The sequence below is a fragment of the Hibiscus syriacus genome, unplaced genomic scaffold (assembly GCF_006381635.1).
Source record: "Hibiscus syriacus cultivar Baekdansim isolate YM2019G1 unplaced genomic scaffold, ASM638163v2 tig00116984_pilon, whole genome shotgun sequence".
Lineage (NCBI taxonomy): Eukaryota > Viridiplantae > Streptophyta > Magnoliopsida > Malvales > Malvaceae > Hibiscus > Hibiscus syriacus.
Window position 1 is genome coordinate 1,422,923 of NW_024063507.1, and position 22,035 is coordinate 1,444,957.

At 37.0% G+C, this 22,035-nt stretch overlaps 1 pseudogene; it reads right to left on the bottom strand.

Annotated features, from left to right (window-relative positions):
- Positions 1 to 131: 131 nt before the first annotated feature.
- LOC120192975 lies at positions 132 to 19,938 on the bottom strand (annotated as a pseudogene).
- Between the last annotated feature and the right edge of the window lie 2,097 nt (positions 19,939 to 22,035).

Consider the following 22,035-nt stretch of genomic DNA (forward strand, 5'->3'; position numbering starts at 1 on the left):
ATAAGAGTAATTCAACTTAATTGCTGTCATTTAATACTACAACAACATCACTTCCTTACCAAGAAAAGACAGTTATAACCAGTTTTAAACCACAAGAAGATGGTGATTGTATTTGAGTTACCTATAAACTACTAAAAGAGTTTCTTGACAACAAGAACACCTATTATCACATCAATAAGAGCTGATAAGGCTTCATCCCTGGAAAGCCAGAATTCAGTCCATGTCAAGGGCCTTTTGACCTGAGACAGTACGTCGCCGAACTTTTCCTGCAAGTCATGAAGTGATCCGGTGTTATCTATCACTATATCTGCTCGGCTCTTCTTCAAATCTAGAGACATCTGAGCACTTATCCTATTTCTGGCATCCTCAGCTGTCTAATTATCTCTTCCCATAAGTCGTCGAAGCTGTGTTTCAGCATCAACCCACGCAACAACAATGAGTTTTGTCCACTTATTCAACTTGGCCTCGAACAGCAATGGTATGTCAAGAACGATCACCTTATGACCCTATATCCAAAGCTTTAAAATTTCTAAAAAGAGGCCAGAAAATATATAAGGAGCCAATAACCTACGAGAAGAAAATTAACCAAAATTTGGATCGATGCAATCCACAATTCCAAGACAAGGTAAATGACGATGTTACATAATCACGCCTCCAGAATACCTCCAGGGATAAAGGACACTGACATTCCTGGCATTTAGCCTAGATGAAATGAAACATCATCAAAGTAATAGAGTTTGATGACATCAGCACCATAAGAGACTACTTGAGAAAATCATGTTCTAAACCAACTTAAAGAAGAACAAATGCAACACTACAAATTCTAACTTTTATCACCATTTGTGAAGCTAAAATTCCGGCCTCTAGAACTAGTAGGCAACCAGAATAAGGACAATAGAAGAGGATATTACAGAAAATCTACTGATGAAGGACTTGACGTTTGGAGGCATCAGAGAAGAGGATTTGGCCATGTAGACACCCGTTTTTGTCCGGGTCTACAAAAACATTATATTATATTATATTTATTATTATTATTATTATTATTATTTATTTATTTTTATTTTTGTAGGCTCCACACTCAACAACCCTGATTTAGTGAGATTCAGAAAATAAATCAACGTATTTGAGTCCTATTAAAACACTAAAACCAACATATTTGAGTCATATTAAAATACTAAAATCAACGTATATGAGTCCTATTGAAACACTAAAAACGAAGCATTTTGAGTCCAAGTAGGACTCTAGATTTGAGCTAAAAATAGGTTTCTTTAGACTATAATTATAGACTCAAACATCAATAGGAAATGATAGAGATAAAAACGTGGAATCAAAATCAGAGGAAGGGGCAACGATTTGGAAAAACCGAGGGAAGTAAAGGACAAAAAATAAGCGTGGAAGATCCAAAGCCAGTATCTAAAGGCACGAGGAGTGGCATATCATTTTCATTGCAAATCCAGTTTCTCTACACGCAAAACATGGGAGATGTAACAACTTTTGACTTTTTTTTATTTAATTTTTTATTTATTTACTTTATATATATATTTCATTTTCTCCTAATTTTAATATTGTTTATTTCTTTTTACATTTATATATATATATATATTTCATTTTTTTATTAATATTATTATATTAATATTTTTATTATTCTTTTCTCATGTTTATTTTCATTTTTATAATCCAACACTTTTGAATTTTTAGGGATAACAATCGATCAAATGTAATTAATTCGAATTGAATTTTTAAATTTAAATTAAATTCTAATTTTCGTAATTAAAGACAACCGACAAATTAAATGGTACCGAAAGGACGGTTCAAGGGTGTTAATCCTTCCTTGATCGTAACCGACTCCCAAACCCGACACGTTTATGGTAAAATGCAAATCAGGTAAGATGACATCCGATCAGCCTAATATTTCTTTAAAATGATCGATGGCGACTCCTAACCCAATTCATTCAAGTCGATGCCCAATTATGGGCCCAACCGAAAGACGACCGCGACAGCTTGACGACTCCGCTGGGGACAGGTAAGTGAGTCAGGCCGAAATTAATTTTCGGTTGTCTTTTTATGCGAAAACGATAAATTTAAATTTTAATTTATTTATTCGATTCCAATTATTTACCTTTGATTATTTTTCAAATAAATAGTTGTACTGACGTTTTTTAATGATTTCAGATTTTTCAAAAATTGTCATCTCTAACTCTATACCCGAGCTTCGAACCCTTTTAAGTGGGGGCAAAAGCGACGCCTTCGTGTGAATTTATTCACCGTATGGGCCTAGCAAGTAACATTCAAGATTCATATACTTTATGTCTTCGTGTGAAATTATTCTTCGTATGGCATAAAGGAATGTTTCCTCCCAAGTTTAACTTAGTTCACATAAGCTTGATATAGGCTTAGGACTAAGGGTCTGGCAAGCCCAAGGGGGCACCAGCAAGGAGAGCTCGGGTACCTTTTTAGAACCTAAACCGGGAGAGTACAGGGAATTAGAGCCCACCCCAAAATCTTATTCCAAACCCTAGGTTGCTTCGTTTCCTGCTTTATTTTCTGTTCAAAGCATGCGAACTAGACAAATATGCAGTTAAAATTTGTTTGAAATTAGCATGCGGGGATAAAGATCATGTACGGGTAGGAATTAAAGCATGTGGGGTAGGATTTTTCATTTTTTATTGTTTTGATTTACCTCACTAAATCTTTTTATTTTTTGTTCTCTTTCATTTTGTTCTCATCATTCGCATCATTTAAAAGAGGTGTTGATCCACCAAAAACGTGTTTGTTAAACATGAATAATATGCATTAATGGACAAAGGGGTTGTAATATGATAACTCCTTGAAAAGATCATATTTTGGGACCTTTTCACTTAAGTTATTGAATGTCTAAGAGCCCATTTAGGACCATTTAGATGAATTTAGGAGCATATAGTGTCATGTGGTGGATTTCAGTTTGTCGTGGCATTTTATTTTTACAGCGGTGCTGCTTTATGGGAAAGGTACTTGTCTGATGATGTACACGTGTTGAAAGCAAGGAAAAGAGGATTTAAAATACCGTGACATAAGGATATTGCTGAGCTAAATAAAAATGCCAAGTTCAAATGGCATTTCAGGAGCGTACAAGGAGAGAGAAGATATTTTCTAGCCAGCTGTCCCGGATTTTACGTATGCTCTGCCCGAGATACCCACCGCAGCATTTTGGCGCTTCAACCACCGGTTCTGTTGATGACGTTGCCTAGTCTGACCCTGTCGGTCCTAGGGCGCCTGTAGTGGGATTATGCCGGTCTCTAGCCAGCTACCTAGGCTGTATCATTGCCTAGTCTGCTTGACTCCCAAGCAACTCAACCATGGTTTTGGGGTTTTCTAGGATGGTTAACACCAAACCTTAGGATTTCTTTTCCCCTATAAATAGAGGAGGAAGCCATATTGAAGAGGACTTTAGTTCCAGCCACATTTGATCTTAAAAAGTTAGAGAGAGAAAGTATCATCTTTCTCCGTCAATCCCACTTGCCGTGGCATTTCTCCTTGACTAGCAGAAGGGAGTGGCGTTCTGAGCATCCGAGAGGAGCTAGTATGCTGGGAACAGTCCTTGGTGGCCAAGGAAGGCATTTGGCAGTGCACGTCGAAGGCTTTCCCTCCTCCCCTTAGTCCTTGCTTTTATATTTTGTTGTTGGGTTGTAAGGAACGAATGAATCTTGCTTTGTGCTTGTTGATTTCGAGCCCCACCATGAACTAATCCTATTTGGTGGGAGTTCGCATGGTTATTTAAGTTGTTATTTTAATGAATGGTTGTTGTTTCATGCTCTATTCTGGTTTGTTTATGATGCTTAAAGTCTTGAGGTTGTAGGAGCTACGAGAGTAGCCTTTCCTTATGAGGGTTCATGAGGTTCGAGAGAATGCCTTGGCAATTTATCTTTAGTCTTCGAGAGAAGCTAGGGAGGAACTACATAAACAACGGGTTCTAGATAGTAACTAGGCCTAATCCACCTTAGAGATAAGAATAGGATTTCATTCGACTAAAAGGAGTTGTGTATAAACGATAGGTTAGATGTTAATGCTGCTGCAAAAAGGTATTGCCGAGACATATTCTATTAGCTGAGTCAATAGGATCACTGCTTGGGCTTACGCCAATCGGTTTTGCCAGGGCATCTTTAGTCTGTCGAGTCCCTTACTAGAGATAGCATAGGGCACATCAGTAGACTCTGTCGGGCAGGGTAAGCATAGAAGAAGCACCATTCAGAGAAATAAACTTAAGTTTTCCTTGTGTCTCCCATCACTCATTTCCATTGCTGCTTGTCTTGTGAGAAAGCTAAAGTCCTACATATATTAAACCTAGTATTTGCATTTTTATTTTGCCTTGACATTTCCATTTGTTTTCACGTAGCACAATTTAATTTGCCACGACATATCCATCTGCTACCACACTATCACCACTCCATTTCCACTACGTCCATTCCATTTTGCCACTGCATTCTCATCTGTATATACCATAACTAACTTTACTTAGGTGACAAAGTAAAGTGCCTTGACAAACCTATTTGATTTCCCCAATTCCCTGTGGAGACGATACTCTACTTATCACTTTATTACTTGTTCGATTGTGTATACTTGCACACATATCCATATCATATTTTAGTACTCACAAACAACGGACAAGTTTTTGGCGCCGTTATCAGGGAATTGCAACTGGAAGTTAAATTGATTTGTCATAGCATTTTTATATTACTTGTGTAATTTTTTTTTCTTTTAGTTATCTTTACTTTATATTTTCTTTAATTTTTCAGATTGTTTCGAGTTTATGACCAGAAGCAACCCTGAAGAGCCATTGGAACCTATTGATCCTGAAATTGAAAGCCTAGCCACCGGTCGTATTCTCATCGATTGCGAGAAGGGCGACCTAACCATGTGAGTGGCCGATCAACAGATCACTGTTAATGTTTTCCGACCTCTCAAACACATGGATGATTATGAAGAATGTCAGAGCATTTTTGAGGTAGACACTGAAATTACAAAAGAGGCAGATCAATTTTGCCACGACAATTTCATTCAGCTAGATATTGATGAGAGGCTCCTTGAAGAGTCGAATGACTTTTCATCCGAGGAACAGCAGGCTAGCTTCCTCAAAACTAGCCCAAGTACGCGCTTTGAACCTTTGAATTTCGAAGAGTTTGTTCTTCCTAAGCCCTCATTACAGCATGCACCTACCCTTGAACTTAAAAATTTGCCACAACATCTTAAATATGCTTATCTAGGTAGTAATGACACTTTGTCTGTGATTATTTCCTCTGCCCTTACTCCTAACCAAGAATTTAGTTTGCTAAGTGTTTTGTCACAGCATAAGAAAGCGTTAGGGAAGACGATGGCAGATCTCAAGGGAATAAGTCCAACAATCTGCATGCACAAAATTTTGCTGGAAGAATCCCACGGCAAGTCCATAGAGCCACAGCGAAGATTAAATCCAATCATGAAGCACGCTGTGATGAAAGAGGTTCTCAAATGGCTCGATGCTGGAGTGATATACCCTATTTTGGATAGTTCGTGGGTCAGTCCCGTCCAATGCGTGCCTAAAAAGGGAGGCATGATCGTGGTAACGAGCGAAGGAAATGACTTAATACCTACTCGCACTGTCACTGGATGGCGCATCTGCATGGACTACCGCAGGCTTAACAAGGCCACCAAGAAGGATCATTTTCCTTTGCTATTCATCGATCAAATGCTGGATCGACTTGCGGGCAAGGCATACTATTGTTTATTGGATGGTTATTCAGGGTATAATCAGATTGCCATAGCACCAGAGGACCAAGAGAAGATGACATTCACGTGCCCGTATGGCACATACGCTTTTCGAAGAATGCCTTTTGGACTCTGTAATGCCCCGACAACTTTTCAGCGTTGCATGCAAGCCATCTTTTCTGACATGGTGGAGGATTTTTTGGAAATTTTTATGGACGATTTTTCTGTTTCCGGAGACGATTTTCAAAAATGTCTCGGCAATTTGGCAAAGGTACTGAAGCGATGCGAGGAGGCTGATCTCGTACTAAACTGGGAAAAATGCCACTTCATGGTGACTGAAGGCATTGTTCTAGGACATAAAATTTTTGCAAAGGGCATTGAGGTCGACAAGGCTAAGATCGAGGTGATCGAGAAGCTTCCCCCACCAAATTCTGTCAAGGGCATTTGGAGTTTCCTTGGCCACGCTGGTTTTTACAGACGATTCATCAAGGATTTTTCCACACTATCCAAGCCTTTGTGCACCTTGCTGCAACAGAACCAACCCTTTGTGTTCGATCAGAAATGCCATGGCGTATTCAAAGAGCTGAAGCAGAAACTTATCTCTGCACCAATTGTAGTTCCCCCAGATTGGACGGCCCCATTTGAATTAATGTGTGATGCAAGTGATTTTGCCGTGGGAGCTTTGCTTGGGCAGCGTAAAGGTAAAATCTTTCATGTCATATATTATGCTAGTCGTACCTTAAATGATGCACAATTAAATTACACAACCACTGAGAAAGAATTACTTGCCGTGGTATTTGCATTTGACAAATTTAGGCCATACTTGATAGGCACCATGGTTATAGTTCACACTGATCATTCAGCTATAAAATATTTAGTGAACAAGAAAGATGCCAAGCCTAGACTGATAAGGTGGATATTACTTCTGCAAGAATTCGACTTAGAGGTAATTGATAGGAAATGTACTGAAAATCAGGTTGCAGACCACTTATCTAGGCTAGAAAATATTTCAGAATGCAATGACGTTTTTGATATTAAAGAAGAATTCCCTGACGAGAAAATTTTATATGCCACGGCAATTCCGTGGTACGCTGACCTGGTTAACTTTCTTGTTAGTGGAGTTTTTCCTTATGAACTGAACAGCCAGGGCAAAAAGAGGTTTCTTCATGATGCCAAGTTCTACTTTTGGGACGAGCCGTACTTATTCAAGCAATGTGCTGATCAAATGATTCAACGGTGTGTCCCCGAAGAAGAACAAAGCGATATCTTACACCATTGCCACACATCAACTTGTGGAGGGCATTTTAGAGGTTCGAGAACTGCTGCAAAGGTCCTCCAGTCAGGTTTTTATTGGCCATCATTATTTAAAGATGCCCACGCATTTTTCAAGGCGTGCGACAGATGCCAGCGCACTGGAAATATTTCCAGACGATACGAAATGCCGCTGCAAAATATTCTGGAGATTGAGCTCTTTGATGTTTGGGGCATCGATTTCATGGGACCATTCCCATCTTCCTTTGGAGATTTATACATCTTGCTAGCGGTGGATTACGTTTCAAAGTGGGTTGAAGCAATTGCTACGCCGAGAAACGACTCAAAGACTGTGCTCAAGTTATTTCATAAGAACATTTTCACTCGTTTTGGAGTCCCAAGAGCTATTATCAGCGATGAGGACACTCACTTTGACAACAAGTTGATTGCCAAGGCATTACAGAAATATGGAGTGCGACATAAGATTGCCACGGCATATCATCCGCAGACGAATGGACAGGCTGAAATCTCCAATCGAGAAGTTAAGCAAATCCTGGAGAAGGTGGTTAACCCCCGAAGGAAAGACTGGTCCCCAAAGCTTGACGAAGCATTATGGGCATATAGGACAGCATTCAAAACACCTTTAGGAATGTCGCCCTTTAAGATGGTATATGGAAAAGCCTGCCACCTCCCTGTTGAACTAGAGCACAAGGCGTACTGGGCAATCAAAAAGTTAAACTTTGACGAGCAAATTGCTGGGGAGAAACTATTACTTGATCTAAATGAAATAGAAGAGTTTCGAGTGCAAGCATATGAAAATGCCAAGCTATACAAGGAAAAAACCAAAAAGTGGCACGACAGAATGCTTTTGCCACGACAATTTCATATGGGTCAGAAAGTACTGTTGTTCAATTCTAGGCTCAAGCTCTTCCCAGACAAATTAAAGTCACGCTGGTCTGGACCACTTGAAGTTCACCATGTTTACCCTTATGGTTCTGTTGATATCAAGAACCTAGACGATGGATCCATCTTTAAAGTCAATGGCTAGCGCCTAAAGGCTTATCAAGGAGTCCCACCTGCACGTGACAAGTCGGCGTTGCTCTTGCAAGACGTTGACACTGGTCCGGCATCTTAAGGATGTCGTGGAATTTTTAACTTACATCTGTACATAAATTATTTTTGTTTTGCCTTTATTTTAATATTTCTCATTATTCAGTAATTATTTTCATTTCATATTTTTGCCAGGGAATCCCACGCACTAAGCACGTGAGGCGTGTTGACGAAGTTGAGAACACTTTAGGCGGCAAAATGAAAAGGAAAAAGGAGGGAAATTTTATTTTGACTTTTGACTTAGGAATGAATTTTTTTCATTTTGTTTTCTTTCCCGCCCTACCCCACCGCTTATCTATTTCCCCCCCCCCCCAAATATTTCCATTTAACTAGCCTACCCCGCTTACTTTTCACTTTTCACTTTCTCTTTTTACTTTCACTTTCTAGTTTCCTCTTCTCCTTTCCAACTGTCGTCGACCACCATAACAACCGCCTCAAAAAGCTCTCTTCCTTCATTTATTTTTGCAGTCTCACGATGGTGCGCTCACGACCAGCCCCACCACCCTCACCACCACACTTTGTCGACGAGGCTGCCAAGGAACGCTATCAAACCATAAATAACCGGCGACTCTTTTTTGAGTTGGGCTTTGTCTTCTCCGAGGCGGAGAATGCCGATTTGGGCAGCGAAGTGCTGGACATGGTCACTAAGAATAAGTGGCAGAAGTTTACCAAACATCCTACCCCTGTCAACGCCACAATAGTGAAGGAGTTTTATTCTAACATTACCGAGCCAAATCAGCATGTCGTGATGGTTCGCGGCATTTCTATTCATTTTACTCCTACCGCTATTAACCGTTATTTTAAACTGCAGGTTGCTGATGACCACCATGCGAGCTTTGCCCAAGAGGCCGACCATGAAACTTACCAAGGCATCCTGGAAGACTTGTGTCTTCCCGATACTCAGTGGAACGGTCAGCAACTGAAACGAAAGACCGTGGATAGGGATCGACTGCTCCCCCATGTCAAACTGTGGAACCATTTCATGAAGTACAAGCTTATGCCAACCTCCCACAATACAACTGTATCATGCCAGCGGATGCTTTTGCTGCACTCTATCATCACCGGACGAACCATCGATATAGGGAAGATTATCGTGGAACAGGCTCATCTATGCCTAAAGTGACAGGCAAGTGCCTTGGTATTCCCAAATATCATCACTGCTTTATGCCGAAAAAAGAAAGTTCGAGAAGAAATGTTTGATGAGATTTTGCCGGGCATTGCTGGACTCAACAAAGCGAAAATACCTATGTTGTTGGGCTACAATGAAGCCAAAGGAAAGGAACACGAGGCAATCACATCTCTCGTTGCATCATCACCACATGTCAGGGCATCTTCAACTGACCTAGAGCAGGCTGTCCAGCGCACTCACTAGCATTTTGGGCAGTTGTCCGACAAACTGATGGTCTATTTTGTTTATGCCAAACGACGTGATGCCTTTCTCACCAGTGCCCTGATGGGGTTCCTCCCATACACTAACTTTACCATTCCCCCTTTTCCTGATGAGCTCGTCCCATCGCATGGAGATGCCGAGGCATCTGCAGAAGTACCTCCACCCGCCCCAGCTGCTGCTCAACATTCATCGAGTAAAGACAGTCCCCAGCGAGCTGAAGCAGAGGAGCCAGTGGACCCTGATCCGATCCACGCAGTTTCGCCTGATGTAGACAGAGAAGCCAACCTCCAACTTGCTAATTTCCCAGAGCCTGCCCCCATTTGTTGAACCGTTCGCAGAAGAACATCCAACAATGCCACCACCTGCTGTACTGATGGAAGCAGCCAACCCCGAAGTATCACAACCTACTGAGTCAGCCGAGGAGTCACAATCGGAGATGCCACGGCAAGCTCCTTTGCGTAGGAGCAGACGTCGCCTACGAAAGGCATCTCAACATCAAGAGCCCCCGCTCCCAACTGTTCAAGAAGACCCTCACACTCCTCCAGCTTCTGACTCTGAGCATTCCAGCCCCGCTAAGCTCCGCAAGCGCACTCGCCGTGCAACTGCTGCACCACCACCATGAAGCCAAGGTACCTTGCATTGCATTGCATTCATAGCATGTAGTTTTCATTTTTTCTTAGATTTAGTAAGCATTGGGGACAATGCTTCTCTCAAGTTTGGGGGAAGTAGGGTTCTCGCATCATTGTGTGATAGTATTAGTAAAATGAATATGCCATGATATTAGTAAATATAGAATTAGTTTTCTAGAATTAATTAAGGATGCCCGATGATGAAGAATTCTTGATGGCTATGATAGAATGTATATGACTGGTTGAGAATGATAGAACCAACTCTAGGACTTGCTTCTTTGAAACCCTTGAACACGAGTGTATGTTTTCCATGCTTGAGAAACTTAGAAATTTTTTATAAGAGAATTATTAAATGTCGTGGCATAAAACTGTGAATGATGAAAACCCCGCATAAAAAAAATATATAAATTATAAATAAATGCCTTGGCATATCTGTAGAGGAACACTCCGCTATGTCTTGGCATATGAGTGAATGAAAGTAGTCACAGGATGACTCTACCTGACTAGCTCGGGGGTGAAAGGTATGCTCCCTTTCATCTAGAGTGTGGGATGGTAGAGTGATGGGCTGACTCTCCTCGTAGCAGAAGTAATCAAAGAAAACAAAAGGGAGTAGTAATTTGAAAATGTCATGGTAAATTGAGAAAGCTTGAGTAGAAAATTTTTGGGTTTGTTAAGCATGGACTGGATACAAACACGCACACACCCACATAAAGAATCTTGCCCTAGGGGACGGTACTTGATTTCTCAAACTAGTCTAGCATGTTGAAGCCATATGAGCTGAGGGCTGAAATTTTATCCCATATAACTATTCTGCTTCTGAACTTGTCATGGTATTTTTGTTTAGCTTATCACTATCCATTGCTTGAGGACAAGCAATAGCTTAAGTTTGGGGGTGTGATAACTCCTTGAAAAGGTCATATTTTGGGACCTTTTCACTTAAGTTATTGAATGTCTAAGAGCCCATTTAGGACCATTTAGATGCATTTAGGAGCATATAGTTGCATGTGGTGGATTTCAGTTTGCCGTGGCATTTTATTTTTACAGCGGTGCTGCTTTATGGGAAAGGTACTTGTTTGATGATGTGTAGGTGTTGAAAGCAAGGAAAAGAGGATTTAAAATGTCGTGACATAAGGATATTGCTGAGCTAAATAAAAATGACAAGTTCAAATGTCATTTCAGGAGCGTACAAGGAGAGAGAAGATATTTTCTAGCCAGCTGTTCCGGATTTTATGCATGCTCTGCCCGAGATACCCACCGCAACATTTTGGCGATTCAACCACCGGTTCTGTTGATGACGTTGCCTAGTCTGACCCTGCAGATCATGTCGGTCCTAGGGCGCCTGTAGCGGGATTATGCCGGTCTCTAGCCAGCTACCTAGGCTGTATCATTGCCTAGTCTGCTCGACTCCTAAGTAACTCAACCATGGTTTTGGGGTTTCCTAGGATGGTTAACACCAAACCTTAGGATTTCGTTTCCCCTATAAATAGAGGAGGAAGCCATATTGAAGAGGACTTTAGTTCCAGCCACATTTGATCTTAAAAAGTTAGAGAGAGAAAGTCTCATCTTTCTCCGTCAATCCCATTTGCCGTGACATTTCTCCTTGACTAGCAGAAGGGAGTGGCGTTCTGAGCATCCGAGAGGAGCTAGTCCACTGGGAGCAGTCCTTGGTGGCGGAGAAAGGCATTTGGCAGTGCACGTCGAAGGCTTTCTCTCCTCCCCTTAGTCCTTGCTTTTATATTTTGTTGTTGGGTTGTAAGGAACGAATGAATCTTGCTTTGTGCTTGTTGATTTCGAGCCCCACCATGAACTAATCCTATTTGGTGGGAGTTTGCATGGTTATTTAAGTTGTTATTTTAATGAATGGTTGTTGTTTCATGCTCTATTCTGTTTTGTTTATGATGCTTAAAGTCTTGAGGTTGTAAGACATATGAGAGTAGCCTTTCCTTAGGAGAGTTCATGAGGTTCGAGAGAATGCCTTGGCAATTTATCTTTAGTCTTCGAGAGAAGCTAGGGAGGAACTACATAAACAACGGGTTCTAGATAGTAACTAGGCCTAATCCACCTTAGAGATAAGAATAGGATTTCATTCGACTAAAAGGAGTTGTGTATAAACGATAGGTTAGATGTTAATGCTACTGCAAAAAGGTATTGCCGAGACATATTCTATTAGCTGAGTCAATAGGATCACTGCCTGGGCTTACGCCAATCGGTTTTGCCAGGGCATCTTTTGTCTGTCGAGTCCCTTACTAGAGATAGCATAGGGCACATCAGTAGACTCTGTCGGGCAGGGTAAGCATAGAAGAAGCACCATTCAAAGAAATAAACTTAAGTTTTCCTTGTGTCTCCCATCACTCATTTCCATTGCTGTTTGTCTTGTGAGAAAGCTAAAGTCCTACATATATTAAACCTAGTATTTGCATTTTTATTTTGCCTTGAAATTTCCATTTGTTTTCACGTATCACAATTTAATTTGCCAAGACATATCTATCTGCTACCACACTATCACCACTCCATTTCCACTACGTCCATTCCATTTTGCCACAACATTCTCATCTGTATATACCATAACTAACTTTACTTAGGTGACAAAGTAAAGTGCCTTGACAAACCTATTTGATTTCCCCAATTCCCTGTGGAGACGATACTCTACTTATCACTTTATTACTTGTTCGATTGTGTATACTTGCATACATATCCGCATCATATTTTAGTACTCACAAAGAGCGGACATAATACAAGAGATGAAAATACAAAGGACAGTCAACAAGGAGACTATGTGTCACATTCAATCCAGAAGACGTGGTACCCACAATTGAAGAGTATATCACTCTACTGCATTATAAAGGAATCAAAATGAATCGAGTCTACATCAAGCACAATGAAAGTCTATCTTTGAAGAACTGAATGGAAGAGGTTGTAGGGGCAAGATGAAGGTTACTGATCTTGGGAGTCCTTTCAAAGACAACAATGGCAAAATGATAGCTAAAATTAGAGACCATTGCTGACGAATTCAAGAAACAGAAAAATGAACTTCACATAGTTCCTATCAATTGAGGGCTCCAATAACATATTTGTTGGGAACATGTTCAACATAAAGATAAATGTCAGAGATTCAGTCATTCGAGACTTCTTGGGCCAGTACAAAAAACAACTCAACATTTGCACGGTTCATCCAAAGAAGCCAGAGCGGTTTGACAGGTTATTCAACTGGTGACATACAAAGACAGAAGACTAGTCAACATGTCATAAGCTGTCAGGATATTATTGTTTCTTAAAAGATAAAACACTTGTGCCCCCAATAAGGATTATTCATAATAACATACATATTTTTTGGAACAATGCCTCGAATATTTCATGCATCATGCATCATGCATCATGCATTCTTGCATATTTCATATTTATTTTTATTTTCATTCATATTAATTAACAAGAGTTGAACACACCCCATCCGCATAACACCCACTTGAAAAAGAAGAAAATAGAAACAAGATTCCAGAGAACCAAGGAGGGAAATGGAACATTTCGACTCTATTGTGAGTATGATGAAACCCATGAAGCCCCCATACCTCAAGTGGTATGATGAAAATACTCATTGTGAGTATCACGGCGGTGTCCCAGGGCACACAATTGAGAACTGTTACGCATTTAAGAGAGTCGTGTAGCAGAGGCGTAATTAGAACTGGATTGACTTCAACAACTTGGGGCATCCAAGTGAGGAAGATCATTTCATCATTTGAGACATTCTGTTTGAGTTTGTTTTTTCATTTTTTCTCAAATTTTTGTAAGAACATTTGAATAAATTTATGTTACTTTAATGATGACGAAAAATGAATCACATTTGCAAACCTGCAATTCTTTGAATATCAACTGAATTAAGAAACTCTGTAAATGGTTCAAAGTTACAGATCTTTGACAAAGTAACATGATTCAAAACAAGGACTTTGACCTTACCCAGAATATACACTCAAACACCGTACCCTGCTCTTCCAATTAACCAATGTAACCTTTTCCTTTTATAAGGTGCGAACAACATGGGGCATCATTTGCATATAACAATTACTATACTTTTTGTTTAAGATTCAATGATGATCATTATCTTTACAGATGTAATAGTCGAGTAAGCAAATCTAGTTTAGGGCAGTTGCTTGGAAATTGAACTCTAAAGATGAGATTCCTTGACTTTTAACAACACCTAGGCTATAACAGGTTCTTCTTGACAATCTTAAGAAATTAAATTCGTAAAAACTGAGCTATTCCGCTAAGGCAATTGGTTATAGAGGAAACTCGAAAGCCCTGGCTTTATGAATAGATTGCGTTCAAACCATGACATTGCTCGGACACTTGGCAACTCGGTGTTTGCTTCACTGCTATTGTGAGGCTAAAGACTTTGTGATGAGAGGAACCCTTCAGTTAACCTGATAAAAGTGATTATAATATTAAGCTTTCCCTCTAAAACAATTGGTTAAATGCCCCGGCTTTATGGATTTGGCTAGCCAGATAATGACAAATTAAATCAAATTTATCTAACCAAGAAATTTTCGGTAATGATAGACTAAGGGAGTTAAGGAACACCTGTTATAGTTAAATTCACACGAGCACTCAAGAATTTCATTTTTAGACCGATATTTCTGCACTACCTTTGTTAGAAGAACTTACAAAACTTGAACAAATGGAAGATTTCAGAAGACCAAAATAGAAGGTCTAGTAATTGATCATGTTAGTTGCTTCATTTTGTCCGTATCCAATTAAAATGTCAAGTCAATCAATGACCGAAAATGACATTTTTTAGAAGGCCAACCCAAAGCTAACTCATCCTTTTGAACATTTGTCAAAAAGCTATAACTCTGAAAGCATTAAAAAGAGCTATTGATTCCTTTGATATACTTTGAACTCATATTTACAATTTGATTCAATTGCGAGCCTGAATTAAGAAACAATATTTTCAATATTTTTATCTTTTTCCCTCCTAAAACAAGAAAAATGAGAAAACATTTTCAAACATAACAGTCTCAGACATGAAAGCTCTGTAAAGCCAAAGTTAGAGAAGTAAATGGGGCACGATCGATTCCAAGGACCAGATTGGCAGAAAAAGCACGAGACTCCAATCCAAGAGCTAAAACATAACTCATTCATGTTGCATGCATCTTAGACATACTTAAGAGCATCACATTTATCATTTTTAGCACGCATATTTTTTTTACAGCTTTTAGAGTCAATTTCAACCTCAAGATACTCGATTCAAAAGCGCATTAGGAAATTGATGGTGGTTGCTCAACTTCACAGCGAAGGGGCGACTGTCAACAAACAACTTTTCAGTTTCATTCAGAGTCAATTTCAATTTCACAGCGAAGGATATTGGACTCGAGACAAAACAAGCTCAACTTCACAGCGAAGGGGCGACTGACTGTCAACAAACAACTTTTCAGTTTCATTCAGAGTAAATTTCAACTTCACGACAAAATATATTGGACTTGAGACAACACAAGCTCAACTTCACAGCGAAGAGGCGACTGACTGTCAACAAACAACTTTTCAGTTTCATTCAGAGTCAATTTCAACTTCAAAGCGAAGGATATTGGACTCGAGACAACACAAGCTCAACTTCACAGCGAAGGGGCGACTGACTGTCAACAAACAACTTTTCAGTTTCATTCAGAGTCAATTTCAACTTCACAACGAAGGATATTGGACTTGAGACAACACAAGCTCAACTTCACAGTGAATGGGCGACTGACTGTCAACAAATAACTTTTTAGTTTCATTCAGAGTCAATTTCAACTTCACAGTGAAGGATATTGGACTCGAGATAACACAAGCTCAACTTCACAGCGAAGGGGCGACTGACTGTCAACAAATAACTTTTCAGTTTCATTCAGAGTCAATTTCAACTTCACAGCGAAGGATATTAGACTCGAGACAACACAAGCTTAACTTCACAGCGAATGGGCGACTGACTATCAACAAACAACTTTCCAGTTTCATTCAGAGTCAATTTTAACTTCACAACGAAGGATATTAGACTCGAGACAACACAAGCTCAACTTCACAGCAAAGGATATTAGACTCGAGACAACACAAGCTCAACTTCATAGCAAAGGGGCGACTGACTGTCAACAAACAACTTTTCAGTTCCATTCAGAGTCAATTTCAACTTCACAGTGAAGGATATTGGACTCTAGACAACACAAGCTCAACTTCACAGCAAAGGGGCGATTGGCTATTAACAAATAACTTTCCAGTTTCAGAGTCAATTTTAACTTCACGGCGAAGGATATTGGCCTCAAAACAACACAAATATTTGTCTCAACTTCACGACGAAGGGAATCGTGCCCACCAAAAGCCTTCCAGTTTGACTACGCTCAACTCCAAGGTATATCATTTGTAGCATAACTTAAGTCGAGAAGGGTTATCTGCCAATTAAAGACCTTCGAGTTCGATTATGCTCAGCTCCAAGACACATCATTTGCAATATAGCTTAAGTCGAGAAGGGCTATCTGCCAAAGACCCTCGAGTTCAATTACACTCAGCTTCGAGGGCGCATCATTTACTGCATAACTCAAGGCTAGAAGGGTTATCTGTCACCAAAATACCTTTGAGTTTGACTACGCTCAGCTCTAAGGCATAGCATTTGTAGCATAACCTAAGTCGAGAAGGGTTATCTGCCAACCAAAGACATTCAAGTTCGATTATACTCATCTCCGGGGGCACAACATTTGCAGCATAACTCAAGGCTAGAAGGGTTATCTGCCAACAAAGACCTTCGAGTTCGACTACGCTCAGCTCAAAGGCACATCATTTGCAGCATAGCTTAAGTCAAGAAGGGCTATCTGTCAAACCAAAGACCTTCAAGTTCGACTCCACTCAACTCAAAGGAACCATCATTTGCAGTATAGCTCAAGGCAAGAAAGGTTATCTGCCAAAGACCTTCGAGTTTGATTCCATTCAGCTCGAGGGGGTATCAACCACATTGCATCAACAAGGAACTACTTTCCGGTCAAATTTTTACACCCAGGTCTTTAAATCGAGAAGAAGACCAAGGTCGACCAAGATTGTCGACCAAGAGTCACTTTCCGATTCACCAAGGATATCGTGCCCAATGGATCTGCTTAGTGTCACAACAAACACTATCAAGTCTCAAATCAAAGAGAACCAGACAAAAACTGGTTGTCTTTTTCATCTTTGCCCTATTCTTGTTAACACAAAAATGTGCAAAGAGGGGCAGCTGTAGACACCCGTTATTGTCCGGGTCTACAAAAACATTTTATTATATTATATTTATTTATTTATTTATTATTATTATTATTATTATTTATTTTTGTAGGCCCACACTCAACAACCCTGATTTAGTGAGATTTAGAAAATAAATCAACGCATTTGAATCCTATTGAAACACTAAAACCGAAGCATTTTGAGTCCAAGTAGGACTCTAAATCTGAGCTAAAAATAGGTTCTTTAGACTATAAATAGACTCAAGCATCAAGAGGAAATAATAGAGAGAAAAACGTGGAATCAAAATCAGAGGAAGGGGCAACGATTTGGAAAAACCGAGGGAAGAAAAGGACAAAAAATAAGCGTGGAAGATCCAAAGCCAGTATCTAAAAGCACTAGGAGTGGCATATCATTTTCATTGCAAATCCAATTTTTTTTACACACAAAACATGAGAGATGTAACAACTTTTGACTTATTCTTTTTATTTCATTTTTTATTTATTTACTTTATATATATTTTTCATTTTCTCCTAATTTTAATATTTTTATTTCTTTTTACATTTATATATATATATATATATATATATATATATATTTCATTTTTTTATTAATGTTATTATATTAATATTTTTTATTATTCTTTTCTCATGTTTATTTTCATTTTTACAATCCAACACTTTTAGTTTTTTAGGGATACTTTCAATCGATCAAATGTAATTAATTCGAATTGAATTTTTAAATTCTAATTTAAATTCTAATTTTCGCAATTAAATCCAACTGACAAATTAATTGGTACCGAAAGGACGGTTCACAGGTGCTAATCATTCCTTGACCGTAACCGACTCCCGAACCCTACACGTTTCTGGTAAAATGCAGATCAGGTAAGACGGCGTCCGATCAGCCTAATATTTCTTTAAAATGATCGGTGGCGACTCCTAACCCAATTCATTCAAGTCGAAGCCCAATTTCGGGCCCAACCGAAAGACGACCGCGACAGGCCCAATTTCAAACGATCAACATGGCCATAATCTTGTAAAATGTCCGGCCCAAATGCCCCCACAACCATTTTGTACCCGCCGGATCCCTTTTACAGAGCATCCTTGCAAAAAAAATAGTAGTACCACATTCTTTTCCCCCCTTATTTTTTCTAATTGTAATTGATCGAACACGTGGTGTGCAAAAACGAGGTGATTTGACCTAATTAACATCCTATAAAGCTAATATGCCTGATATAACACCTTTTGACCAATATTTTCCTAACTATCACCCTTTCGACTGAGGTGACACAAATGACATTTTTCAGGGATGCGTTTTCCAGCCACGTGTAAAAATCGGGTGTTAATATTGTAAATATTTATAAAATGGTGTCTAATATGTATTTAAATTCTATTAGGGTGATATTTATGTAAAAATGTCTACTTTATTTATTTTTGCATGAAATTAGTGTAACTAATTTAAAATATGAATAATTTTATAAATGTTTTATAATTAATATTTTTTTATAAAATGTTGATGATTATGATGATAAGAAATATTTTATAATTTAAAAAAATTATAAATTTCATATAGTTTTGAAAAATTTATTGACTTTTAAAATTAATTGTTTAAAAATATAAAAAAAATATTAAAATAAACTTTAATTACAATTGAGAGATCAAATTAATTATTATTAATTAATTATTAAAATATCACATCTTTATTTAAAATATTATTTCTACTATTAATTTTAAAATTATAAAATAAATATAACATTCTAATGAAAAAGAATGTAAAGCTAAAAAATATCACCTCTTTATTTAAAATATTCTTTCTAATATTAATTTTAAAAAATATAAAATAAATATTAATAATTAATGAATTATAATTTATTTGATCCCTCAATTGTAATTAAAAGTTTATTTTAATATTTTTTTTATATTTTTAAACAAATAATTTTAAAAGTCAATAAATTTTTTCAAAAAAATTTCTCATCATCATCATATCATCATTTTGTAAAAAAAATACTAGTTATAAAATTTTTATAAAATTATTCATATTTTAAATTACTTACCCACAAAGTTTTCCTACACTATATTACACGTATTATGTTATTTCATGCAAAAATTAAAATTTGTCGAGTTATAAAATAATTTGTAATAGAATATTTAAAGATTTCAAAGTAGAAAGTTATTTTAACAAAAAAAATAAATAAAATTGACGTTTTTACATAAATATCACCCTAATAGAATTTAATTACATATTAGACATCATTTTAAAAATATTTACAATATTAACACTCATTTTTTACACGTGGCTGGAAAGCACATTCCTAAAAACTTGTCTTACGTCCACATAAACAAACCCCAGTAAAGCGTATATCTGGAGACGCACCTTTGTATCAACTCAATCGAAAGAGTGTTAATTAAGAAAATATTAATCAAACGATATTATATAAGGAATTATAAGTGTATAAGGTGTTAGTTAAATTAAATCGCCCAAAAGCAAAGACAGGAAAAGTTTCCGTAAAAGAGGAGAAAATACACGAGCGATGACGTCAGCATCGACTATGGGAATATTGTTGTGCTTGAACATGGAAGAGACTGTACTCTTCCCCTATGCAATTCCTCCAGTTAGCCCAACCATCCTCATTTTCACTCTCTGCTTCAGATCACTCTCTTTGACTAATTCTTTTGTTTAAAAAAACAATTAAAAATTAAATTACACATCAAAAGCGACTAAAATTTAGATTAAGTTACGAGTTTAACATTTAAACTATCAGTTTAATTTATTTTAGTATTTAAACTTTTAATCTTTTTAAAATATTACCTAAAATTTAATTTTTGTTTTATTTTAATACTTGTATTTAAAAACTTTAGTTTTTGTTTTATTTTAATATCATCGTTCAAAATTTAAAACAGACCAAAACTAATAATTTACGTACTAAATGCCTTAAATTTTCAAGGGTGAGATACTAAAATGAAATAAAAACTAAACATTATGTATGTTTTTGAAAATTTTAAAGTTTCAGCACTAAAACGGATTAAAACTGAAAATTTAGATACAAAATACATAATTTATCCTAAAATTTATATTCTAAAAAAATCAATTATCAGCTCAACAACTCTTTGACTTTTGCGTATTTATTGATAAATTGTACAAATATTACTTAACTTTAGACGTGTGCTGTTTATACCACTAGAGTTTTAGTTGTTTCTAAAACATTAGATTTCTATTTCGATTTTAATTAATCACTAGCCTTTAAGTTTTAACAATATAATGACATGGAAAAATTTTCTCTTCATTGTGAAAAGATGCCATTTTGGTAACGACTATTGATGACTAAAAACGTGTCGTTTTAGGAATTTAATTTTAGAGATTTATCAATTTTGGTACATTTTATTTTTTCGACCATCATCGACACTCAAATACCACCCATCATCAACCATATTTGATTGACAAAATCAACATCAAAACATTTTCTTTTCACACATCTTTCTTCTTTTAGGAGTGGTTTTCCATGAAATTCGCCCGAAAATAATGAAAATCCATTTAAAAGTTCAACAGGTTAATACTTCGATCTCTTTTCATGATCAATATAATGTTGATTTTGAGATATGTTATTTGTCTTATCGAAATAATACTTCTCACTGTATGAATTTTCAAATAAACATCCAAAATCCCTAAAATATGAAAAAGCCCAAAACTTTTAAAATATGATAGATATTTTATTCGATTTCATCGATTTGAGTGGGTTATGTGAAAAACTAGTCATAGAGAAGAAAGATGAGTGAAATGCAATTATTTTAGTACTAATATTGCCATGAAAGATGATTAATGACGAATGATGATTGGTAGCCAACGATAATGGGAAAAAGTGCAAAACCAAAAAAAATAAAAACTAATAGGCAAAATATATGCTTTCCTAAATTTCAGTGCTTAAAAGGAAGTCGTTTTAGAGGTTAATAGTCACACTAAAATAATATTGTTTTGTTAATTTCATCATATCGTTTGGATTTTAACGGTTCAAAGGTATAATTAATATTAAAACTAAAGTTTAATAATATAATTAAAAAATGTAAAATACAGTAATATATAATACATCACTTAAATTTAAGCCGTATTTAATGTAATTTACCATATTGATTATTTTTTTATTAATGTTGCGCAACTTCGGTGCAAAAATATAGTCGCCATCGCATTCTCAACATTATTATATAAAAAATAATTAAGAAATAATATATTCAATGGTTGAATATTTTATTTGTTGGGTAAATTATGTTTTTTGTTCCTAAAGTATAAATTTTAATCCGTTTTAATACTTAAATTTTTAATTTTTTAAAATCATACTTAAATTTTTAATTTTTTAAAATCATACTTAAAGTTTAATTTTTGTTTCATTTTAATACCCGTCGTTAAAAAATTAACGTATTTAATACCAAAATTATCAATTTTAATCCATTTTTTTTTAAAACTTAACGTTAAACTTTAAATAGAAGTACTAAAATGAAAAGAAAAAAAACAAAACTTTAAATATAACCTTGAAAAAAATTGAAAATTAAGATACTAAAACAGATCAAAACTGATAATATAGGTATTAAACTTGTAATTTACCCTATTGTATTTTGGTTGGCATCCGAAGACTAGAGTTATCGGAAAAAAGCAAGTGTAGCTTGTATTAGCAATAGATGAGATGAAACACAACCTCTAAGCCTTCAACATGAAATTTGAAGGCAGTGTGGCGAACGG